The sequence below is a fragment of the Podarcis tiliguerta genome (assembly GCF_965153285.1).
Source record: "Podarcis tiliguerta genome assembly, chromosome: 1".
NCBI lineage: Eukaryota > Metazoa > Chordata > Lepidosauria > Squamata > Lacertidae > Podarcis > Podarcis tiliguerta.
The window spans coordinates 108870834-108897988 of NC_139534.1; the positions used below are offsets into that span (position 1 = coordinate 108870834).

Here is a 27155-nt window from a genome sequence, read left to right on the forward strand (position 1 = left end):
AAATGGAGCATCAAAATGATCATGGGGTATTATGTATGGGCCAATCTGTCATTTTTAGTTTTTCATTCTTTCCAATTATAAGTTCAGTTTCCATTTCCATATCAGTTTGTATTTTTTTTAAAGTCATTGTCAGCATTAAAATGTGCACCGGGAACACACACATTTTTGCATGCAATTTCCCCAAATATACACATATTTTCAATTTTTAAATGTGCAATGTGCATGGAAGCCTCCTCATGGTGGAGAATCAAGATGTAGCAGAGCCTACAGGCAGAGCTGGTCATCCATAGGTCAGAGAGAGAGAAATGAGGCTAACATGCACTTAGTTTCTTTATTAAGGAAAGAAAAAAAATACAAGGACGCTCGTAAAGGCAAGCCCTTTTATGAAGCAGTTGTTCGAACTGTTGTACAACCCCTCATTTGCTCTCTAACCCTCTGAGTCAGGGCCTCTCCCTCTGTGATCCTCTGCTACAGCAAACCCCAGGAGCCTCCCTCTGTCCTACCTAGCTAGTACTTGGCAATATGTAACATTTGTCACATTCTAGGAATAAGTGGAGCAGGAGATCCATGGGAGAACTGCAGGTTCTGGCTCCCCCCTGTCGTCGCTGTTGGTGCCTGCATCCAAACAGGAAACCTCATAACCCTGGCCTGTGCTGGGCCACCTGCCTATTTCTGCCTCTTCACTATCCCTCAAGCTCTCTGCTTCTAGTATCTCCCAGCTCATCCCCACTTCTGAGGTGTGGCCAGTGTCCCACCACCAGGCTCCAGGATCTAAGTCTTCTGTGTCTTCCCTGGGGGGGGCTCTTGGGTGTGTGGCTTCCACCACTCTTCCTCATCCAGCCAGTCCCTGACACAAGATAATGCAGAGTTCTTGGGAGTCTTAAGAACATAAGAAGATCCAACTGGTCCAATGACTATTTTAATCTAGCATCCTATTCTCACAATATCCTTCGCTCCTTTATCTGAGGCCTCTGTGTATGCTCAGAGTGGTAGAATGCATTTCTGGAAGAGTGAAATGACTCCATTCAGCTTTCCACCAAAACAATTACAGGACTGAATCCTTCCCATCCTCAGGTGCCAATATATAGCAATGCAATATCATTTTTTAAAAAAAGCAACAACCATAAACTCTGCAGTAGATGCAAACAAGCCAGAGTACATGGTATGTGTAGCCTACCTTAGCTAATATTTGTATTTTTGCTTCACATACACTAATTTATACAGCTCAATTGGGCATTGAAGAAGGCAGCATGATTTGTAACTAACTATATTTTTCTGAAGATCTCAATTTTAGCTTCTCTCAACAAATAACGGTAGGCGTTTACCCCCAAATGTGCCTTCAGTTCCCCTGGGTTTAGATTTATTAATGACCATTGGATTCAGAATAAATATGCCAGATGGAAAAATCATTATGTTAGTTCCATTTTCTGAATAACAATTTGGTTTCTCAGCGCTTCAATAATGCATCCTTAATTTTCAACTCGGAGCATCTCTGAAAATACTTGAAATTTGGGGCATCATTTCCTTCTCTCCTCTTATAAATAATGTGTTGCCTGAGTTTATTGAATTTGACATTATAGGTTGAATAATCTCTCTAAAAGCATTTTTGTTTGTATTGGATTTCAGTCTTTGAGGACTACCAAAGAAAGTATTGCAAAAATTAGGAGAAAGGGGAAATTAAACTGAGAAGGCATATGAATAGCTCTCTTCATCTCCATGGCAGCCTAATTTAAGATAGGCACATGGGTGCATGATAACAAATACATTTGAAGGAATAGAAATTGCAACGAGCTTCTGTGCTAAAGATACGGCCTGCACCAAATAACACCTCTTTGGGCATGTGTAATATTTGCTGTAGTTAAGTGTGTCTTACTATTATTTGAGAGTGAAAGCCTGTCCTTGTGTTTAGTTATGATACCAATGGCTATATGAAATGCGAGACTGGGCTGGGGATATTAAATGGCGTAGTTTTTCGCTCTGCCCTACATTTGTTGCAAGCAGCACTGTTCCATTTCCGCTGTAGTTTACCCTCCTCTGAAAACAGCATCATTCATCCTACTGTCCACTGTCGCAAAATTATGTCACCTACATAATTTCTGCAACTGATTATGTAAATTGCAATGCCATTACTTTACCCCACTCCCATTTATTCCAGTGCAAAGGAAACACAATGCTAACGGGCAACAAATGTAATCCATTATGCACTTTTTTGCAGACTGAAAGCAACAGCAGCAGCAGCAAATACTGATGTATTTGCAGGATTGTTTTCTGTTCCAGACATAGGACAAATAAGTGAATATCAGGAATTTCTACTCCTGTTTCTATCAGAGTCCTCCAAAATCCCTGGCCTGGCATTTAGTGCATGGAATCGCATGAGCACTGTTCCAGAGTATTTTTCATTCTCATGTATATTATATCTATTCGAAAAAAGTTTGGTTAATGAAGAAATAACATGTCTTTCTACTCACGAGTGTTGAACTAATTGACTGATGAAGAATTCAATGAAACAGTAGTTATTATCAGGAAACACTGTTCAGCAGAGTTCAGAGTTGGACATCAGAATCGGACATTTGCTGATTATACAAAGCTTCACAGCTGGCTCTTCGCTGGGTAAAATCTGGCACTGTGATTCATTTAAGGACTTTCAGAGACTTCAGTTTGTTAGTTTTGATGTTTTGAATTAGTCCATAAAGTTTTTCACATTGTACAGTGGTACCTCGGGTTACATACCCTTCAGGTTACATACACTTCAGGTTACAGACTCCGCTAACCCAGAAATAGTACCTTGGGTTAAGAACTTTGCTTCAGGATGAGAATAGAAATCGTGCAGCAGCGGCACCGCGGCAGCAAGAGACCCCATTAGCTAAAGTTGTGCTTCAGGTTAAGAACAGTTTCAGGTTAAGAATGGACCTCCGGAACGAATTACCGTATTTTTCGTCCTATAGGGCGCACCGGCCCATAGGACGCACCTCGTTTTTTTGGGGGGGAAATGAATAAAAAAAAATTATTCCCCCCCCCAGCTGCAGCTGCATCCCCAAGCCTTGCGGACACCCACCAGAAGCAAGGGGAGCCCTCCGGAGGGCTCCCCGTGCTTCGGGCGGCAGGGTGCCGCCCCAAGCCTCGCGCGCCCGGCGAGACCTCCCGTCGGGTGCGCAAGGCTTGCGGACACTCGCCCAAAGCACGGGGAGTCCTCCGGAGGGCTCCCCGTGCTTCAGGCGGCAGGGTGCCGCCCCAAGCCTCGCGCGCTCGGCGGGACCTCCTGCCAGGCGCGCAAGGCTTACCGACACTCGCCCAAAGCAAGGGGAGTCCTCCGGAGGGCTCCCCGTGCTTTGGGCGGCAAGCTGCCGCCCCAAGCCTCGCGCGCTCGGCGGGACCTCCCGTTGGGCGCGCAAGGCTTGCGGACTCTCGCCCGAAGCACGGGGAGTCCTCCAGAGGGCTCCCCGTGCTTTGGGCGGCACGCTGCCGCCCCAAGCCTCGCGCGCTCGGCGGGACCTCCCGTCGGGTGCGCAAGGCTTGCGGACACTCGCCCAAAGCACAGGGAGTCCTCCAGAGGGCTCCCCGTGCTTCTGGCGGCAAGCTGCCGCCCCAAGCCTCACGCGCCCGGCGGGACTTCCCGTCGGGTGCGCAAGGCTTGCGGACACTCCCCCGAAGCACGGGGAGTCCTACGGAGGGCTCCCCGTGCTTCAGGCGGCAGGCTGCCGCCCCAAGCCTCGCGCGCTTGGCGGGACCTCCCGCCAGGCGTGCAAGGCTTACCGACACTCGCCCAAAGCACGGGGAATCCTCCGGAGGGCTCCCCGTGCTTTGGGCGGCAAGCTGCCGCCCCAAGCCTCGCGCGCTCGGCGGGACCTCCCGTCGGGCGTACAAGGCTTGCGGACACTCCCCCGAAGCACGGGGAGTCCTACGGAGGGCTCCCCGTTCTTCAGGCGGCAGGGTGCCGCCCCAAGCCTCGCACGCTCGGTGGGACCTCCCGCCAGGCGTGCAAGGCTTACCGACACTCGCCCAAAGCACGGGGAGTCCTCCGGAGGGCTCCCCGTGCTTTGGGCGGCAAGCTGCCGCCCCAAGCCTCGCGCGCTCGGCGGGACCTCCCGTCAGGCGCACAAGGCTTGCGGACACTCGCCCAAAGCACGGGGAGTCCTCCGGAGGGCTCCCCATGCTTCGGGCGGCAGGCTGCTGCCCACAAGCCTTGTGAGCCCGTGGGAACTCCCACAGGGCTTGCAAGGCTTGCGGATAGCTTCCTGAAGCCTGGAGAGCAAGAGGGGTCGGTGCGCACTGATGCCTCTCGCTCTCCAGGCTTCAGCGAAACCCTGCATTCGCCCCATAGGACGCACACACATTTCCCCTTCATTTTTGGAGGGGGAAAAGTGCGTCCTATGGGGCGAAAAATACGGTAAGTTCTTAACTCGAGGTACCACTGCAATTGTTTCTGGCCATCGTATTGCTTTTGATATTGCTGACGATGGCAAATCTAGCAAGATCATACATCTGACGACCACCATAATCATGAGTGGGACAATCTACAAAAGTATATACTATTTGACTCTTACCTGAATCACCTCAATAGCTGAAGGCAGTAAGCAACGCTTCTGAATGCCAGTTCCTGGAGACTACAGGAGGGGGGAGTGCCATTGCACCCGGGTCCTGCCTGTAGGCTTCAAATAGCTGTTGGCAGCTGTGAGAACAGGATGCTGACCTAGATGGGCCTGATCCAGAAGCCTCCTCTTACATTCTTATTCAACAGAAATTTGGAATTAATATGAAGTAATGGCTAAAGAATAACAGCTCTTTAAGAAATAGGAAAATGAAGGACTCTTATTAGGCTTCTTCCTTTGCTAAAAAAGGGTGATACATCTAAATTTGTGTTATAATAGTAATCTTGGTCTGAGGCTGAAAACAATATGAAAGTAATCAGAAGCTGAACGACAGGTTGGGGAGATGAAACAGTTCAGCAAAGACAAAAGAGATGGGTGTGTATAATTATTTCAAGCTATGTAGAACAGGAAATCATGTAAATTGATAATAAAGAAACTTAGGTGATTAAATTTAATTTTGTACTTAGGGTACTCCCAAGAGTACGGTCTGCTTGTCAGCATATAAAATTTACAGCAATAAGGCAGTGTAAACATTGGGAGTCATTACCCTGAGTGTGGCAGATATTTAAGGCTGAAAATGTTAAACCTAAGAAAGGTTATCTTGCAAAGTCTGTATGTACAAAACTGCATTTTTTTATGGGAAGGTGCTTGCAAAAATGCCTAGATTAGGAAAATAAGTGAAATTATGTCCCTAGTACATAGAGATGGGGACGGAATTCAGCTCTGTTTGCTTTTAATGGTGAGCTTACCTAATGCACTCTTTTGGAAACACTACACCATGGGTGGGGAAGCTTTGAGGCGCCAGAGGCCAGATGCCTATCAGAATCTGCTTGGGCCAAATCTAGCATGTGGGAGGGGCTGGATACCTGTCAAGCATGTGATATCATCCCCCCTCACCAAAGTTGGCATCCAGCCATTTTAAATCTCATTGATTTCATTGCCACTTTTAAATCTCATTGATTTCATGTCCTTTAACTTTCTTCCAGTGAAATCAAGCAGACTTAAGCCTACTCAATTTTTATAAATAATAACAATATTGAGAAATTGGTATCTGAATAAGTGTGCATGCACACGAAAGCTTATACCAAGAACAAACTTAGTTGGTCTCTAAGGTGCTACTTGACTTATTTATTTTTAAAATATTTTTGATGAATAACATGAGTGGTGCTGTGGTCTAAACCACTGAGCCTCTTGGGCTTGCCGATCAGAAGGTCAGCAGTTTGAATCCCCACGACGGGATGAGCTCCCGTCGCTCTGCCCCAGCTCCTGCCAACCTAGCAGTTCAAAAGCATACCAGTGCAAGTAGATAAATAGGTACTGCTCTGGCGGGAAGGTAAACAGTGTTTCCGTGCGCTGCTCTGGTTCACCAGAAGCAGCTTAGTCATGCTGGCCACATGACCTGGAAAGCTGTCTGTGGACAAACGCCGGCTCCCTTGGCCTGAAAGCGAGATGAGTGCCGCAACCCCATAGTTACCTTTGACTGCACTTAACCATCCAAGAATCCTTTACCTTTTTACCTTAAATTATTTACCAGAGTTTGAAAACACAGCAGTAGGGGACACCTGATAACAAACACCATGAAGTATGCATTTCTTCATTCTGTCTCTGAATTATGCTATGAGACTCTATTTTTAACAAGCTTCTACTATACTGCTGGCACACGTGGACCATACTCTGTGACACACTCATTTAATTGTCCTTGTCCTTCCCTTGTGCTAATATACTCTAATTCCACAGTGCACTGCTGCCCTTAATGGATTAGTCACACACATCCTCTTTTAAAACAAACTATTAATACATTAGGCACGGAAACAATGGCAAGTTGCAACCAAACAACTCCTCCATGCAGTGTACTGGGAAGGATACAGAATGTCACTTCCAGTCACACAAAAGAAAACCACTTGACACAATATGAAGGTTTCACCCATAAATGACACCAGGGACTCCATGCTTCTTTTTATTATTAGATTTTTTATTGTTGTTATTTATTAAATTTGTATACCACCCATGTATATTTTGAAATTATTGGGCTTTAATGCCAATGCTCAATTGGAATTACAATTAGAATTTTACCTCCAGATTGAAATCTCTTGTAGTGCAGAATTTTCTTATATATATAGCACTCTCCCTTTTGTGAAATGATTGCTAAGAATATGTGCTCTGAACACCCCAACATTCTCCCTCCCTGCCTCTCCCTTGTCCAAACTAAACTTCCACCAAAGAACTAATATCTCTAATACCTACTGATGGCCATCTTAAACAAGGGTGCCGTGTTGTAAACACACTGGTTACAAACAAGTAGAAAACAATTCCAGAGAATGACATCAAACTCACCCCTTCTGCCCCTTTAGGAGCATGGAAAGTCATATGTTTAGCAGGACTGTGAGGTCCTCCTCCAAGGGTCTGCTAGTGGTTCCCTCACTGAGAGAAGGGAACTTACAGGAAACCAGGCAGAGGGCCTTCTTGGCAGTGGCCCCGATTTCCATTCTCATCCTGAGGTAAAGGTCTCAACCCAAGGTACTACTTCCGCGTTAGTGGAGTTTGTAACCTGAAGTGTTTGTAATCCAAGGTGTTTGTAATCCGAGATACCACTGTATTCAATATCTTTCAGTGCTCAGGGATCCTTCATGCACATATGTTCAGATCATGATGATGGTTCTGCATGTCTTCAAGATGCAGTTTAAATTCGGCTTGGGAATACTTTAGCATTTTTTTGTTGTTGTTTAGTCGTTCAGTCGTGTCCGACTCTTCGTGACCCCATGGACCAGAGCACGCCAGGCACTTCTGTCTTCCACTGCCACCCGCAGTTTGGTCAGATTCATGTTTGTAGCTTCGAGAACACTGTCTAGCCATCTCGTCCTCTGTCGTCCTCTTCTCCTTGTGCCCTCCATCTTTCCCAGCATCAGGGTCTTTTCCAGTGAGTCTTCTCTTCTCATGAGGTGGCCAAAATATTGGAGCCTCAGCTTCACGATCTGTCCTTCCAGTGAGCACTCAGGGCTGATTTCCTTAAGAATGGATGCGTTTGATCTTCTTGCAGTCCATGGGACTCTCAAGAGTCTCCTCCAGCACCATAATTCAAAAGCGTCAATTCTTCGACGATCAGCCTTCTTTATGGTCCAGCTCTCACTTCCATACATCAATAGCATTTTTACAGAGGTTTTTTTCTTTTAAGATGAGGTCCACAGCTTCATTAGCTGCTGCTGTGATTTCTGCCATGCTTTTGGTAAGTTTAGAGATTCTCCATCATAGGCAAATTTGAGCAACAAGTCCTCTTATGCCATTGGTGTCACTCTGTTTCTCCAACTCTTGCCTATCCCTTCTTGGGGGGGGGGGGGTTAGCTGCTCTATTGGGCTCACATGAGCCCAATCTAGCCACAGATTGAGAATCCAAAGCAAATCCCAAGCATCTAAAGTTCATTTTTTATGTCTTGTGTATGCTGTGAGACATGTCCCATTGGATGCAGCTGAAAAGGAGACTGAGTGTATCTTCTTTTGCCAAGCATTTTGCTAAAAATCTTCTGGTAGGAAGGAAAAATGAGTCAAGGCACCACCTTAATTCAAAAATGTTACCATTCAGAAGTTGATTGCTCTCATTAACATCTGTAGTAGGGAACAAAATCATTGTCCCTGTGTAGACTGAAGTGCCTCATGTAACTTTCTTGACAAATGGCAGTCAATTAGTTTCATGCTGGAGGCTCCCTTGAACTAAGCCAGAACTGAGCCAAGTGGAACCGTGCAATAAGTGAAACAACCACATGAACAGTTCTCTCCAAGTCAAGCTATCCCAGTTGCACATGCTCAAAACACACTTTCTAACAAGATCAGCTTTGGTCCTAATTAATCTGAGTTATTTCTCAGCTTGTGGTAGGCTAATGAGTGGGTTTCATTTTAAGGAAAACAACAACCTGCCAAAAATCTTTAGACTATTCCTTCCCCTTGCCTCATTTATCAGCTGTAAAAGAATCAGGAAGATAGCTATTAGTAAACAAAGCCCTGCCTGTGCAGCAAGCAAGTTCTTTTTAGCAAACACCAGATTGCACCTGTAAATTACTTTGAATAATAGTTAACACCTCCCAAGAACATTGCAAACATTTACTAATTAATAAAAGTCTCCAACAGAAACAAAGCCTGAGAGGCAAGCAGATGTTTAGCATCCCTAGTTTCCAAATGATATAGAAAGTGAAAGCACACCTTCTGTTATCAGGATGCCTTTGCAACCACTTTGGTTTTCTCACCTTGTTCATTTGGTTTCCTCCCATTCCACACCTATGTATATACAGTAGTTAGAACTGGACATGGAACAACTGATTGGTTCAAAATTGGGAAAGAAGTACGACAAGGCTGTATATTGTCTCCCTGCTTATTTAACTTATATGCAGAATTCATCATGCGAAAGGCTGGGCTGGATGAATCCCAAACCGGAATTAAGATTGCCGGAAGAAATATCAACAACCTCAGATATGCAGATGACACAACCTTGATGGCAGAAAGTGAGGAGGAATTAAAGAACCTTTTAATGAGGGTGAAAGAGGAGAGCGCAAAATATGGTCTGAAGCTCAACATCAAAAAAACGAAGATCATGGACACTGGGCCCATCACCTCCTGGCAAATAGAAGGAGAAAATGGAGGCAGTGAGAGATTTTACTTTCTTGGGTTCCATGATCACTGCAGATGGTGACAGCAGTCATGAAATTAAAAGATGCCTGTTTCTTGGGATAAAAGCAATGACAAACCTAGACAGCATCTTAAAAAGCAGAGACATCCCCTTGCCAACAAAGGTCCATATAGTTAAAGCTATGTAGTGATGTATGGAAGTGAGAACTGGACCATAAAGAAGGCTGATCACCGAAGAATTGATGCTTTTGAATTATGGTGCTGGAGGAGACTCAAGAGTCCCATGGACTGCAAGAAGATCAAACCTATCAATTCTGAATGAAATCAGCCCTAAGTGCTCACTGAAAGGACAGATCCTAAAGCTGAGGCTTCAATACTTTGGCTATCTCATGAGAAGAGAAGACTCCCTGGAAATGACCTTGATGTTGGGAAAGATGGAGGGCACAAGGAGAAGGGGACGACAGAGGACGAGATGGTTGGACAGTGTTCTCGAAGCTACGAACATGAGTTTGACCAAGCTGTGGGAGGCAATGGAAGACATGAGTGCCTGGCATGCTCTGGTCCATGTGGGTCATGAAGAGTCGGACACGACTAAATGACTAAACAACAACAAAACACAGCAGTAGATGTTGTGCATTGCAGGCAAAGGTCCAGGGCTGGCCCCTGGCATTTTCAGGTAGGTCTGAGGAAGTCAGCGTAGACAATGCTGAGCTAGATGGACCTGACATTCAAAATGGAGCTGGCATTTGTGTCTCTTAACCTGGTTTCCTGAGAGGCACTGGTGAGTGGTTAGAAAGGTGCCATTTTGACTCCCCCCACAATGCCATTATGCTGAGGCATTGTGGGAATGTCAAAATGCTGACTGGCAAATAGATGCTACCCTCAGGAGCACTGTTGCTGAATACTGCGGTGCTGCTGCCAGTAAGCCCAGTAGGTGAGGGGCCCATACCAGTGGTGGTTGGGCACCCATGGACGGCATTTTCTTTGGGCATCCATGAATTTGGAGGCAGCGCTGGATCTTAGTCACTGGCATTCATGCTTCTCATAAAATGCTTGACATCTAGACAACAGTCCCTTTGTTCAAGGTGGTGGTGGGGAACCAGCTTTGAGTAATATACCGGTGAAGCAGAGAGGAGGGAAATGAAGTGCTGAAATCTACTGAGCAGCCATTCTAGTGCATCAATGTGCTGGCCCAATTTTTTGTTTTGTTTAACCCACAGTTTTTACATGAATCACAGCACCTGTCAGCATGGTCAGACATCATTGCTTCACATGGCTGAACTAAGCCATTGTCAAAATAAGAAAGCTAATAATATTATATGGCTTCTCGCTGCATTCAGGCTTGGTTTGTCCCTGCCTGGAATCTTTCTACACGAAGTTGGTTAATTCACAAGGTAGAGACTGGCTGGTCTCTTGCTTGAAGTATGAAGTATGGTCTCTTGCTTGCAAGATGGTTCCCATGGAACCATCTTGCAATTCCAGCATTTCCTGCCTGGTGCAGAACTGGCTTCAAGCTTTATTTCCCAACTTAGTTCACATTCATTCATAAGAGATCCATGAGTGTAAACTTGACCCATTGCTTTGCATGGATTAGCCATAGCAAACAATTGTAATGAGTGGAATTGAACGTGGCTTTGTATTTATTAAAGAAATTACAAGCTGTCGCTTTTTTCAAGTACCTTGTGTGTACTCAAAATTAATATGTTGATGTTAACACAGATTTTCAGTATCAAGGACTGCTTCTCATAATTGCCCTATTCCAAATATATAATTTCATGGCTTTGCATGATGACTTTAGAATCACCAGCATTATGCATGTTCAACAATGTTTTCTTTATCTTAGAAATACCTTCTGAAGTTTCAGCCTGCTCTTAAGATTGTATTGCTTCCAAAGACAATAGAATATATTCCAATGACATTGTACTACAATGAAGGGTAGGCTGAAAATATTCTAAATAAATAAATAAGCAAATCCATTCTGTCCTGTTTCTGCATTTGTAATCTGCATTTTTATTTTATTTTATTTTTAACATTTACGGAAAACTTCACGTCCAATTGTGTATTTGAATACATATTTCACTTGGGTGTATGCTTTTTAAAATGAATTTCATCCCTTCATCCATCCAACCCCAAAATTCAAATTTTAGGCTATTTAAGATGAGCTTTCTCTCACCTTAAAATCTGAAAGGAGATGTTGACTTGCACTGCTCAACTATGCATTATATTAGCTGTGTAGTCAACTTAAAGGGACCCCTGACCGTTAGGTCCAGTCATTTATCTACTTGCACTTTGACGTGCTTTTAAACTGCTAGGTTGACGGGAGCTGGGACCGAGCAACGGGAGCTCACTCCATCGTGAGGATTCGAACCGCTGGCCTTCTGATCGGCAAGCCCGAGGGGCTCAGTGGTTTAGACCACAGCGCCACCTGCGTCCCTTATCCATTTGGAATGCAAGGTTTATGGAAATCATGGGGTTAAGCCCAGATGACAGTGACCTGTGGATTAGGAAGCTAGGAAGCTGTTCTATACTGAGTCAGACTCATTTGTCCCTCTAGCTGAGTATTGTCTAAACTGACTGGCAGTGGGTCTTCTGGGTTTCAGACAGGGTTTTCTTCCAGCCGTACCTGGAGATGCCAAGGATTTAAGCTGGGACCTTCTGAATGCCAAGCAGATGTTCTGCCCCTGAGATGCAGCCCTTCCCATGTAGAGGGAGGAGTGTACGTATTCTTAAACTTAGTACATAACATTGAAGTTCCTTCACCAACAAAACGAAATAGAGGTCAAGGGGGTGCCAGTGCATCTCCCCATAGTGTCTCCCATGTACATCATAGTTACATAATGTCATCATGCTAATCATGTGTCACTGACTGTCTGGGAGCATGACATGAAGGAGGAACCATCAGATGATTCTACAGGAAAAGTTCATATCCACCTCTTATATCTAGTAAAAGACACAACCACGGCAACTAGATTCTTTTTTCATTTAAATTGCAATTAAAATACACAATATTAATTTTATATTGTATGTCCGTCATTGTGACTCACCCATGGGCGTACAAAAGTCATTCTTTCAATAGGGAAGATAATTGTTTCTCTCATGATTTCTTCCTAGAGAACATTCCTTTCTTAACACTATTAATATCTTTAGCAAAGAAGGTGGCTGGCAAAATTGGCTTGTCAGTTCCAAAATCATATCCTTTAATAACGCTAATCACAAGAAAGCAGAGCTTGGAATATGCAGAACATTTTTTTAATTTATTGCTCAGGGCTTTGTGTATGCGGTCACTTATTAAAGTTCTCGGGAATAAACCCAGGGATCAATGAGGAGTGGAATAAAACTCACAGCTGTGAGTCATACAAGAAGATGTGAGTCATATCATATATCGGGTGGATGAGGCCCCACCTGACTAGAGCACGAGGAAGCATCCTGATCTAGGTACAGACCCATGAATGCATTGTTTGGTGATCACCTTAACAATACACGGCATCTTTCCGTTTCTGCATCTGCCTTCCTGCGAACTGCTCTGCAAGGTCTGACAAGAGTCGGATGCCTCCTGCAGAGCAAGCCGTGAAGCAGTGGAAATTCCCCGAGAGATAGCAGAGTTGCTACTTCACTCCCCCCAATTCGAGACATAGGCTCTGTGCCATTAGTGACTTCATGATGCACAGAAATGTATTTCATGCAGAATTTCCTGTCCAGGAAACACAGCGCAGAAAGTTGCACCTGTTTAATTTCTGTCGTGCAAGCGTTAAAGACAAATTGATTCTGTCAAAGAAAAACCAGAAAGTCAATGCTATGTGTGCAGCGTAGAGCTAGCGAGGGAGGAAGAAAAGCTCTGATTAAAACTTGGCAGCTGCGACAGGTAGCTCAGGGTGTAGCAAGCAATCTATGCTCCCTTTAAGTCCATTCTTTGACTTGTTGGATGAGAAGGAATTCACCAGCTTCCACTGAAATGGCCCTACCAGTCCAAATAAGATTCAAATCCTGATGCATGGCAAGTTGGCTTCAATAAAAACCTAGTTTGCTGTTTTACCTCCACAGTCGGAGGCAGTATGCTGGGATACACTGCATGTGGTCCCTGCTTTCATGCTTCCTACAGCCATGTAGATCAGGCATATGCAAACTCGGCCCTCCAGATGTTTTGGGACTACAACTCCCATCATCCCTAGCTAACAGGACCAGTGGTCATGGATGATGGGAGTTGTAGTCCCAAAACACCTGGAGGACCAAGTTTGCCTATGCCTGATCTAGATGGGCCACTGCTGAGAATAGGATGCTGACTAAAGTGTTTTGATGCAGTAGGGCTTTGCTTTGGCTTCTATACATTCAACAAAAACAAGGTTCCTTACTGTTCACTAAAAAAATAGGAAACTGAAACCCCCCCCCCCCCAGAAAAAGAGGGAACAAATTTGTGCAAAAATTGCCCATGCAAATTTGTGTGCATAGATATAAAATTCAAATTGGTAGGATTTAGATTTTGATGGCTGAAAGGTCTTACATCCCTCCAAGCCTGCAATACCAATAGCTTCTCCTTATACAGAAGACCAATAGGTATATTCATAGGATTGCCCACCCCAAAAGAATCTCTTCTCCTTCATCTGATTTGCAGTCTGCAGCACAAAGGAAATTCCACCTACCGTATTTTTCGCCCTATAGGATGCACTTTTTCCCCTCCAAAAATGAAGGGGAAATCTGGGTGCGTCCTATGGGGCGAATGCAGGCTTCGCGGACCTCTCCGCAAACAGCAGGAGCGCTCCCGCTGCTGGCGGAGAGGTGCCTGCATGCTGAAGCCTGCGCGCGCTGAGCTCAGCGCGCCCAGGCTTCGCGGACCTCTCCGCTAGCAGCGGGAACGCTCCCGCTGCTGGCGGAGAGGTGCCTGCATGCGGAAGCCTGCGCGCGCTGAGCTCAGCGCGCCCAGGCTTCGCGGACCTCTCCGCTAGCAGCGGGAGCGCTCCCGCTGCTGGCGGAGACGTGCCTGCATGCCGAAGCCTGCGCGCGCTGAGCTCAGCGCGCCCAGGCTTCGCGGACCTCTCCGCTAGCAGCGGGAGCGCTCCCGCTGCTGGCGGAGAGGTGCCTGCATGCCGAAGCCTGCGCGCGCTGAGCTCAGCGCGCCCAGGCTTCGCGGACCTCTCCGCTAGCAGCGGGAGCGCTCCCGCTGCTGGCGGAGAGGTGCCTGCATGCCGAAGCCTGCGCGCGCTGAGCTCAGCGCGCCCAGGCTTCGCGGACCTCTCCGCTAGCAGCGGGAGCGCTCCCGCTGCTGGCGGAGAGGTGCCTGCATGCCGAAGCCTGCGCGCGCTGAGCTCAGCGCGCCCAGGCTTCGCGGACCTCTCCGCTAGCAGCGGGAGCGCTCCCGCTGCTGGCGGAGAGGTGCCTGCATGCCGAAGCCTGCGCGCGCTGAGCTCAGCGCGCCCAGGCTTCGCGGACCTCTCCGCTAGCAGCGGGAGCGCTCCCGCTGCTGGCGGAGAGGTGCCTGCATGCGGAAGCCTGCGCGCGCTGAGCTCAGCGCGCCCAGGCTTCGCGGACCTCTCCGCTAGCAGCGGGAGCGCTCCCGCTGCTGGCGGAGAGGTGCCTGCATGCCGAAGCCTGCGCGGGCTGAGCTCAGCGCGCCCAGGCTTCGCGGACCTCTCCGCTAGCAGCGGGAACGCTCCCGCTGCTGGCGGAGAGGTGCCTGCATGCGGAAGCCTGCGCGCGCTGAGCTCAGCGCGCCCAGGCTTCGCGGACCTCTCCGCTAGCAGCGGGAGCCAGCACTGGGCTCCCACGGCTTGCAGAGAGCTGCCTGTTTGGGGGCTGGGGTCGGGGGAAGCTCGGGCTTCCCCAACCCCGCGCCTGGGGGGGAAATAATTTTTTTCCTTTATTTCCCCCCCAAAAAACTAGGTGCGCCTTATGGGACGGTGCGTCCTATAGGGCGAAAAATACGGTATCTTAATCTTTGTAAACAGAACCACTCTTTAATGACTTAGGCAGAAGAGAAGCCTGTTATGCGTTGCAGGCTGAGGTCAGGCTATATGCATGCAATGCAGACCTAGGCCTTCAGGCCTCCTGAAGCTCAGGAGCTTCATCTGCATAACAAAACACAGAGAGGATTCTAAAACCCTCCAGTTACATTGTTAGCAGCTGGTAGGCTGCCAATCCCTGCTGAGATAGGGCCAGTGTTGTGATTCGCTAATTGCAGCATTAAGGTGACCTATCACAGGCAGTGTGTGTGTTTTTGCCTGGGCCGGCTTAATAATAATAATAATAATAGTAATAATAGTAATAGTAATAATAATAATAGTAATAATAGTAATAATAGTAATAATAGTAATAATAATAATAATATTTATACCCCACCTCCCCAGCCTAGACTGGGCTCAGGGCGGCTAACATCTGGTATAAAAACATTTGATTAAAATACAAATTAAAAACAGGACTAAAATACAATTTAAAATGCAGCCTCGTTTCAGTGGAAGCCCACATCAAAATGTCAGATCTTCACCAAGGGGAGAAAACGTCAGATCGTCACCAAGGCCAACTATCCAGACTGGTCCTACGTGGGCCAGAAAAAAAGCCAGGGAAGTCCCCAAGTAGGGGTTCCATCACAGAAAGAGAAGGAAAGAGGGGAGGGGATCAGGCTGATTCCAAGGTATATATATAAGGTATATATATAATGGGCCAAGTGTCCCTGTTTGTCATTCTTGTTCCTGATGTTCCCATAAATCCTTTTTGAGCTGAATCTCAGTCTTGGGTCTTGCCCGAACCGACCTACACTTCACAGCCTATCTTAAAATGCTGGTCATAGTGGTGGGAATCATCTAAGTCCAGCATCCTGTTCTCACAGAGGTCACCCAGAGGCCTGCCAGAAGCGCTCAAGAGGACCACGTACAAGAGCAATCTCCCCTTCTGTGGCTTCTAGCAGCTGATACTCAGAAATATTACTGCTTCCAACCCCGTTACTACCTTGCATGGTGATGTCCATGCAACACATTTAAATCACCCTTATACAACTTTAAGGGTCATGGCTGCCCCCAAAGAATCCTGGGAAGTGTAGTTTGTTAAAAGTGCTGGGAATTGTAGGTCTGTGGGGTCAGCATCCTTAATAAACTACACTTCCTAGAATTCTCTGGTAAAGTAATAACATGTCAGGGTGACAGCCAAGCTGAGCCTTTCTCTTTGGCATACACAAGCCTGACACACAAGGAGCTCGTTTCACAAGGGAGCATTCAAGCAATTGCCTCTCTCCTTGCAGCTTGAAGTCCTGCAGACTAGGAAAAGCTTGGTCTTAGGCTGCCCAAAAAGAGAACATTTGGGAAATATGGAGAGGCTTTGCCTGGATATCAGCATTCATGTGCTTTGACAGGAGAGGGTTTTGCCTAAGCCGAGCTGTAGCTAAACAGTGAGTCTTCTAACCAACTGATTCCCTGAACAACATCAGGCAAAGGGTTTTATGAAAGATGATGCAATTTGCGGGATATTAGCTAATTTATTCTGGTAACTCACACAAAATTAAAGTTTGATGGCCGTCTCCTGTCTAGAAACCCACAATAAACAAACCATTAAATAATTCTTTAATATCAACTTACCGTGCACATTATAAAGTGGCACATTATTTTTTGCAAAATGGATCATTTATAATTTTAATCCAATGTGTTACCTCTGTAGTTTGCTATAAAATGGAAAGTAATGCAATTATGTCTAATCAGCTAGAGCAAAGGGTGGCATTGATAACAACATTAGCACAGGTTTTTTTATTATAAATATTGCTTTCAAGCTGAGATCAAGAAGTTACTTTTTCAGTGTGTTCTGCTATGATTCATAATTTGTTTTATTGACTTAGCTTTGGATCCTGAAGCAGTTTTGTCTCTAGCTAAAAAGGTGAAAACCTTTAAAATGCTTTCTTGTTTTCTTAAAATTAACATTTAACAGCTGTTTTGTTCCAGTACACATACTTTTTGACCTCTGTGTTAAAATAAGCAGGTGGTTCAACACTATTGTCAATATTATTATAAGTATAAAGAAGCTGCTGCTATTTAAAGCAGGGAAATGTGCATTCATTATCAAACCTATTATTAGCTTTTAGCTTTTATACTTTAAAAAAAATTGCTTAAATGATTTCTGTGTCAGTGCGAATACAGTTTCTCCCCTGCATGTGTTTAAGAATAATCTTTGGTACATAGTGAGAGAGAAAATAAAGTAAAATCTGCTTGTAAATATGGATCAGCTGAGGTGGTGGGAGAAGGATGTTAATGCAATAGTACATATTTAAAACTCAACATTTCCATAGATCAGAAGCAGCTGCATGTTGCTTTTGTACTTCTGGGGTTCAAATGAGAACAGGTTTTAGAACTACCCTATGTGAAAAGCCCGGAATATATTAGCGCAATATTTTTATTATAAATATTGCTTTCAAGCTGAGATCAAGAAGTTACTTTTTCAGTGTGTTCTGCTATGATTCATAATTTATGTTTTATTGACTTAGCTTTGGATCCTGAAGCAGTTTTGTCTTTAGCTAAAAAGGCGAAAACCTTAAAAATGCTTTTTTGTTGATTAAAATTAACATTTAACAGCATCTTTTGTTCCAGTACACATACTTTTTGACCTCTGTGTTAAAATAAGCAGGTGGTTCAACACTACAGTGGTACCTCTGGTTACGTACTTAATTCGTTCCGGAGGTCCGTTCTTAACCTGAAACTGTTCTTAACCTGAAGCACCACTTTAGCTAATAGGGCCACCTGCTGCCGCCGCGTCGCCAGAGCATGATTTCTGTTCTCACCCTGAAGCAAAGTTCTTAACCCCAAGTACTATTTCTGGGTTAGCGGAGTCTGTAACCTGAAGTGTATGTAACCTGAGGTACCACTGTATTGTCCTTATCAGTGTTTTCCCACCCTGGCTCTAAAGAAAAGGTTGATTTGTGTTAGCACTAGTAGCAATGCAAAGTGAAGTGTTTTTCTGAACGATGTAATAGAAAAGGGACAGGAGCTTTTAGAAGGTCTAAGGCAGCCACCATGTTCATTTTCTTGTTCTGCCTCAACTTTTCGCACAAAGTTTATTTTTTTATGCAGCAAATCGCCTCCTAGAAAATGCTTTCAGAAGCTGTTCCTATCAAAGTGGAGCCAAATAACAATATTCATGCAAATTTCACTTTGGTGAGAATATTGCATATTCAAACAATTGCCAAGCGGAACTGTGAATCGAGCACTGCAGATTTGCATCGAGTGTGACCTTTGTCACTTTGAACATGATTTGTAACAAGAATTTAAGTGGCAAGAGGATGAAACAGCTGTAGTTCATAGTTTAGCATGCTATCAATATTTTACAGTGAAATGGCGTAGTGTCTGTTGTTCTTAAAGAGGAGAAAAGGGACAAAAGTGGGTTGGAAATGGCAAAGTTACAAAGATGGGAGCTGTGCACGAATCCACAATTTTGGATAGTCTTGCTGGGAAGTTGACTTGCTTTCACAGGTTTCTTTCACAGCCTCTTGCAAGAGATAGTGATGACCAACCATTTGGACAGCTTTGAAAGAGGATAATAGATTAGACAAATTCATGAAAGGCGATCAATAGCTACTAACCACAATGGCTATGCTCTGCCTCTACTGTTAGATGCCACATGCTTCTGCAAGCCAGTTTCTGGTAATCACAGTGGGGGAGACCAGCAGACTTGCCTCCGAAAATTTTTACACATCACTTGGGAAGACAGGCGAACTAATACCAGTGTACTGGAAGAAGCAAAGATCACCAGTTTCGAAGCCATGATTCTTCAACATCAACTTCGTTGGACTGGTCATGTTGTGCGGATGCCTGATGATCGTCTTCCAAAGCAACTACTCTATTCCGAACTTAAAAATGGAAAGCGTAATGCTGGTGGTCAACAAAAGAGGTTTAAAGACTGTCTCAAGGCAAATCTAAAAAAAATGTAGTATAAACAACAACAATTGGGAAACACTTAACTGCGAGCACTCCAGTTGGAGAACAACTTTTACTCAAGGTGTTATGGGCTTTGAAGACACTTGAACTCTGGACACAAGGGAGAAACGTGCTAAGAGGAAGGCTCGCTTGGCAAATCCACTCCATGATCAGCTCCTGCCCAGAAACCAATGTCCCCATTGTGGAAGGACGTGTGGATCCAGAATTGGCCTCCACAGTCACTTACAGACTCATGGTTTATGGAAGACAATCTTACTTGGCTACGAGTGATCACTAAAGAAGAAAAGCAGGCTTTCCATGAGCATCTGTTTGCCCATTATGAGAACAGGATGTTGGACTAGATAAGGCTTTGGCCTGATCCAGCAGACTCTTCCACTGTTCTTATTATCTCTGCAGCAGCTATGCATGATAGTAAGAAATACCACAATTCCACATACGTCTACTCAGAAGTAAGCCCTGTTGACTTCAGAAGAACTTACACCCTGGGAAATGGTTGTAAGTGGACAGTCTAACAGTGCTATCCTAACCATATCTTTTTTAAAGTAAGTCCTATTGAATTTAATGGGTCTTACTCTTAGGTAAGTGGGGTTAGGATTGCAGCCTAAGTAAATAAAGATTTCTTCAGCTGAAGGGTTTACAGGATGATGGAAGCTGATGGTTAAATTCCTACTGGCATGTTCTGTAACTCAATAACCATTTTTTTAAAAGCAAAGGAATTATTCTTTCTTTCTTACTTTTAAGAAGATGGGCTCTCTATTAACCTTTCAGGAGCAGAAAGCTCTGGAGTTCAAAACAGCTATTGCTAATTTCCGCTTATACTCTCAAAGGCTCTCATACCCAGCCGATGCCAGTTTGGGTCATAAAATTTAAAGGATGAAAAAGCCATTTCCCAGCTTTTTTGATTATTAGTTATTTAATGCCATTCGTGTCTATGGATCTTTCTGTGAGTGGACTTTCATACCCTTTCCTGGTTGTTCTTCCTAATCACAATAGTCAATGAAGGAGCCTTAATCTTTGCCCTGAGCCTATTTCAATGCAATTTTCAGAATACCATAGGACTACCACCCTCTTAGGGACGCGGGTGGCGCTGTGGGTAAAAGCCTCAGTGCCTAGGACTTGCTGATCAAAAGGTTGGCGGTTCGAATCCCCGCGGCGGGGTGCGCTCCCGTTGCTCGGTCCCAGCGCCTGCCAACCTAGCAGTTCGAAAGCACCCCCGGGTGCAAGTAGATAAATAGGGACCGCTTACTGGCGGGAAGGTAAACGGTGTTTCTGTGTGCTGCGCTGGCTCGCCAGATGCAGCTTTGTCACGCTGGCCACGTGACCCGGAAGTGTCTCCAGACAGCACTGGCCCCCGGCCTCTTAAGTGAGATGGGCGCACAACCCTAGAGTCGGACACGACTGGCCCGAACGGGCAGGGGTACCTTTACCTTTACCTTACCACCCTCTCAATAAGAAAATTGTGCGAACACTTCACAATGATTTATTTATAATGAAATATCTATATAGCTGTGGTGATCACACAGGGTCCCCGGACGTTTAACAGTCTATTGATCCCTGTGCCACCACTGTGCTCGCTTCCTTGCTGCCACCAACCAGTTACTCTCTGGTAAAACATGGAGTCCAGGCAGTTGTTAAAAGTGAACCAAAAAACCCAAGTTTATTTTACAGACATTAACAAGTTTATGGTTTCTCTGATAATATTCCTGTCAGTATCTTAACTTCAGTTTCTTTACCGGCCTATACCTTCCTAATACCTTCTGACTGATTATCTCAACTGTTTGACTGACTCCTCTTAACAAATTCTCTCACTCTCTCTCACCGGACTAGCCCAACCCACAGACTTATCTATCGTCTAACTCCAGACTGTCTTCTTCATCTTAACTCTAACTCTCCCCCTGGGTTCCCATTGGTTAGTCATTTTACAATTAGTTAACCCTTTCCCTATGAACCCAGTATGATGTCACACACATAGAAGGGCAAACACCACATCAGCCTACCCCACGAGTGTACTGACAACAGGGATGGACAACACCATAAAAGTGAAATATTTAGAAATATAATATGAAATATTTAGATATATATTTAGAAATATAAGCTGGCTTGCAATTAAACCTTGCAGTTCTCTTCTTTGCTTTCACTAGGGGTGGGGTCTTGAGAAAACCTTGCAATCTTCAGACAGCCCTGCATTCCTCTTCATAATTGACAAGTGTGGTCTTATTATTGAGAATACCTTGCTGCCTTCAAACATTCATATTGTTGTTTTTTCAATATTTTTTATTAAATTTTCTGTTTCTTTTATTTTAGAATATTCATTTAAACAACCTTAAAATATCAATGACTATCCTTCTTCTCTTTTCATGGTTTATTTTGCATAACATAAATCCCTGCATATTTTACATAAACTAAACCCGTTGGTATTCCATTATTACATCCACCAAAACTTATTTACGCTGTTGAATTTATCTTAATGTTGCCAACATTTTCAAGTGTACACAATTTCCCCCATATAATCAACAAACATTTTCCAATCTTTTTAAAAAATATATGCTTCTTGTTCTCTTATTCTATTTGTTAGGTCCGCAAGCTGCACATATTTTATCAGTTTAAGTTGCCATTCTTCTTTAGTTGGTACCTCGCTCGTTTTCCATTTTGGGGCTAACAAAACACAGGCCGCAGTAGTGGGATACATGAATAACCTTTTTTGACATGTGGGAATTTCTGTCTGAATTATCCCTAACAAAAAGGACTCTGGTTTTTTTGGGGGGGAAAGTACTTTTAAACATTTTTTTTTCAATTCATTATGAATTATTTCCCAATATTCCGTTTATCCTTTTACAGGTCCACCACATATGATAGAATGTACCCTCAGGGTACTGAGGGCATGTTGCAGAAAAGAAACCTCAGGGACAATGAGTGGAATTGGCTACCATCCAACAGCATCACCCAGGCACCTCCACTAGCTTCTGTCTCATGACTTCATCAGCTAGCTTCATCCTGCCAGCTCCCATGGCTTTCATCTATTCATACACGTATCCACCGGTTTTCTTTCATACAGCACATTCACATGCATGCACACAGCATTTGCACTGACCACATTAGATACCTCCCACCCATCCACCCATCCACCCACATGTGGCAGACATCCATGAAAAACATGCATTCATTCATCCATTCATCATTTTATTTTGCCGCCCTGAGCCCAGTCTTGGATGGGGAGGGCAGGGTATAAATAAATTATTATTATTATTATTATTATTATTATTATTATTATTATTATTATTATTATTATGCCACCTTTCCACACTTGAAACAATGCTCAAGGCGGCTTACAACATGACAAGATTTACGTAATTTCCAACATAAAAAAGTCATAAGCAATAAACAAAACACATCAAAAAGTACACAACCAAATGGAAAACCATTTCCACATGAATCATAAAATCTAAAACTAAGAATACAGCATTAATATCAATCACAGTTTAAAATGACATAGATAAAAAATAAAAGCAATTCAAAAACAAAAATGGAGTCCTCTGTGTCCAGCAGCTGTGGCAGCAGTCCTTTATGGAGCCTGTCAGGCCCCACCCCAAGCCAGGTGGAGAAAAGCAGGGCGGGGCCCTTCAGGCTCCGAACAGACACATTCACTCATCATTCACTCTCCATTCATCCACATTCATGCTCCAGCTTCAACTTACAAAAATCCTCCAGCTTCTGTTGGCCAAGTTCAAAAGATGAAAACGATCAGCCTGCTTCAGCCTTACAGCATCTGCCGACTTCCAAATACGAGCTCCACTAGGTCCATCATTAGACACCAGGAAGCTTCTGACCATGGTTATGACAAGCCACCTGAAAGCTATAATCCCACTCAGCAAGTGAGCTTACCTTGTTATTACTCCATAACATTCTGCTTCCAGAAGATCACCTCTTTCCATCTGCCAATTTGCCTGCTGCAGGTGGAAGAAGATAGGAGAATTCTTTATGCCACAGCCATTGTCCTCTGTGTTCTGTGGGGAAGAGAAAAGTGCTTCCCCTTTAGCCTACCAGCTTTTCTCATGGCCCATGTTTGTATCCGCTGTGTTGCCATGTGCTTTTGTGACATCACAGGCAGTAGTCAGCCAATGGCAACAGAGGGAGATGCACCATCACAATCTCTTCAGGTCTCACAATTGCAGGCACACCTCAGCAGTCAGGCCATTGTCCACTTAGCTCAATAACATCCACAAAAGCAGTGGCTTTCCAGGGGACTTTTTCAGCCCCATCTGGAGATGTCGGGGTTTGAACCCGGGACCTTCTGCATTCAAAGCTGGTGCTCTACCACTGAGCTATGGTGCTTCCCCATTAATTGTATAGAAATTGTGTAGAAAGGAAGAATACAGACAGGGTGATCATTGCTGTTCTTCTGCCACTTGAAGCAATGGCAATAGTTTTTTCCCCCCTGTAAAAAAAAATTAAAAAGAGAGAGAAAGAGAAAAGACTCCAACATTCTCACCTGCTGTTTTTTACATCGTAGAACAATTCTAGGGACTTGTTTTTCTGGCCCGCTCTGTCCTGACGGGAAGCCTGTTGGCAAAGGACCAGTCATGCCATTTGACAATGTCATTTTCATAGCACTGAACAAATCTTCCTAACAAATGCGTAAAGTGCTTTGTCTAGGTTATTAAGTTAGTCTTCCCTAAAGGATCAATAAACAGAAATATAAGTGCATAATCATAATTTATAAAACTTCTAATCTTTTTAACTGCTATAATAATCTTTTAGGAGCCATGGTGGGCAAGAGATTGGCTGTGGGGCACTTCTGTGGTGTGTGCTCTGGTTTATGTGACTTGAATATTTACAAAATGTTGATTCCCCCCTCCCACTGCAAGCTGGAGAAGAAGAGAAAGCAAACTTGGAGACTGGTAACTATCAGAAACCCAGGTCTGACTGTGTAACACATATAACACACACATATATGAATATTATAGTATTAATTCATATTATAATATGAATATAACTGTATACATACAAAGACAGTCTGGTTTTCCCATCTGTTTCAGGTAATTTGAATTACGGACTCCAAAACCAGCTGTATAGTTACTTAACATATTTAGATTTCTTTTTCTTTTTAGCATTATCCCATTATAGTACCTGGGAATTAGAGTGACCATAACATCAAGAAGATCTGTTTAATCAGTCTGGAATTTGTAGATAGGGATCTGCCTGGTATGGGTTATAAGAGGGCCAGTGTGGCGATCACACAGGGTCCCCGGACGTTTGACGGTCTATTGATCCCTGTGCCACCACTGTGCTCGCTTCCCCGCTGCCACCAACCCGTTACTCTTGGGTACACACTGAGTCCAGACAGTTGTTAACATTAAACCAAATAAACAAGTTTATTTTATAAGCATTAACAAGTTTATGGTTTCAGATAATTTTTCTTTTCAGTTTCTTAACTTTAGTTTCTTTATCAGCCTATACATTCCTAATACCTTCTGACTGATTATCTCAACTGTTTGACTGACTCCTCTTAACAGATTCTCTCACATCAGACTAGCCCAACCCACAGACTTATCCTCCCTCTCTCTTCTCTGACTCCAGACTGACTTCTTAACAACTCTAACTCTAACTCTAACTCCTCCCCTTGGGTTCCTATAGGCTAGTCATTTTACAATTAGTTAACCCTTTCCTTATGAACCCAGTATGATGTCACACACCACAAACGCCACAGCCAGTTTCAGAAAAATGCAATGAATAATGCCAGAGAAGGCCTTCCCAGTTGTGGCCCACTGCCAACAGAATGCTCTCCCAAGTGAGGCCTGCCTGGTGCCGACACTGATCTTTTCAATGCTAGACATATTAGTGATAGGTGAGAGCTGCAGTGCCGCATTTGAATGGGTGTCAGCCTTGGCTCCCCTTCATGATGGACTGCCCACCATTTCAATTCACCCCAAATGCAGTACCCCATCTCATAGAATTTTGGGTAAATTAAAATGGTGGGTGGCCACTGTAGGTGGTAAGAATTGAGCTGGAGTCCCATTCAAAAGTGGCACTGCCATCTGCTAAAATGCCATGGGGGGCCAGCGAGGATGATGGGAAGTTTGAACAGCTAGACTTGGCCAGCGAGTGACCCTTCTGAGCTTTGGGGACCTTGGCTAATGCCAAGCCTGGCTCCCAGTGCTGCAGGGAAAGGAGCAAGGCAGGTGGAAATAGGCACGCTCAGATGGCAAACACAGTCTTTCTCAGCTCTCACAATTCTTTTGGAATTAGCTCCTTATACTCATACTGGGTGGGACATTCAACTTTTGCCAGACTCCAGCAAGTACTGTGGCTCTCTGCTATACTGTCCCAAAAGGTTATTCAATGCTCAGAGCAGCATTCAGGGGCCAAGTGGGGTCCAGTGGGTAGAGGTACATCAGTGGAAATCTGGAGCCCCACCCTGGATTTGTGGGAGGTGCTTTCTGCTAGTCCAGAGCTACTACTCAATCCAATCCAATACATTCAAATTAATTTAGTGTTAACTTTAATCAGCAGTAAAATAACCCAGAACTGAAAATCAGCAAAGAAACCATTAATATAGAAACATAAAATTACAATTCATTATTTCATTTTTTTAAAAAAATGTAATTAAAATCCAGTAGTTAAGAGCAGCGAGTAAACCATTAATACAGGAAAGTATAGAATTGGTTGGATGCATCATTAAAGCTCACAAAAAAATCTTACATTATCCGACTATATAATAAATATGACTAATGTTAGAATTTCTAATGCCATTGTTAGATGAGGGGAAAAATAGAGCCAGCAGCCTGAATAGCGTGTTCTGTTTTGTTGCCTAGTAATCAAAGAGGGAAAGAATTAGAATGTGGTTTGTGTGAATTAGAATGTGGCTTTCAGATCCTGGTAACTTCAGGGGAACTCCTTGAGGGAAGCCATAGGACTGTCTGAAAGCTGCCATCTTCTCCAACCTTGACAAGCTCACAGACTGTATATAAGGAGTGATTATTGCAGGCCTATGTGTTAGGTGTATGCATGCCCAAAACTCACATCCAGTGGTGGCTGGTACCCATTGGGACTGGTAAGGAAGAAGACATGGAGGACAGCAGTGATGGGCAGAGCAAACTAATCCCCCCCCCCCGCTTCCTCCTCCCCACTGACTTCTACAGGGACAACCCCGAAAGCTGACAGCCAGGGTTATCTCCTGGACTGGCTGCTAAGTAAGAAGGCAGGCAGGTAGGGCTGACTGAGGTTGGTGAGGCATGGCTCCATTCACCCTAATGGAGATTCACCTCCATTGCTTGAATCTCTTTGCTTAAAAAGAACATGTGAGATTGTATGGTTGGTGTTGCGACCACAGCTATAGTAAAAGTGACCAGACTTAACAAAAACAGGGCTTTGAATGTGTTATAAACATGCAACACCAGATGGCGCTGGGGTGCAAGAAAAGTTCTTTGCCATTTTACATCACAGTATTTTTCTTTTGTTATAACATTTAATTTCTGACTTATTTATAGTGGCTTTTTTTCTGTGTGTAGATCCACACACCCCTTCTCCCTGAGAAAGCCACCAGAGCTTTAGGAAGGAGTCAGTCCCTCTCAGGTACAGTAAGTGGGCAAATGTTGTGTGTGTGTGTGTGTGTGTGTTTGTGTGTAAACAGAAATTTTGTGGCCCTTTTTGCTTCCTCTCAAATCCAAATGTCCCTGCAAATGTCCCTAGCCGAACCACATTACATGTTTAACAAAAACTGTGCATGCTTCTTTTTTAAATACACCAAATTATGTGTTGGGAGAGGATATTGTTCTCAAGATCACAGTGTGCAGATTGTAGAGGTTAAAAGTTTCATTCCCCAGCAACAATCTCAGTGAACTTCACCCCCCATGTGACAATTAACACGAGGAAAAAGGCTTCCATTTTCTCAGTGTGACTTTCTCTCCCCGCCACCTCCAGTACTAACTGGCACAGCAGAGAACTGTGGTGGGAAGACTGAATGTTCCCCTCCCTGTGTGCTGTGATCCTGATAACATTTGGGTGGGTAGGGGGAACATGCCTGATATTTATTTTTCAAACACTCACAACA

General features: G+C 44.4%; 1 long non-coding RNA gene across 3 annotated transcripts in view; it reads right to left on the reverse strand.

Moving 5' to 3' along the window:
- The window catches only part of LOC310681365, a 98335-nt gene extending 75162 nt beyond the window's left edge, over window positions 1–23173 (reverse strand). For all 3 annotated transcript variants that reach the window (XR_014513232.1, XR_014513233.1, XR_014513234.1), the window contains exon 1: window positions 22988–23173. This is a non-coding gene — a long non-coding RNA (uncharacterized lncRNA). The remainder of the gene's footprint in view (window positions 1–22987) is intronic.
- Window positions 23174–27155: the final 3982 nt, after the last annotated feature.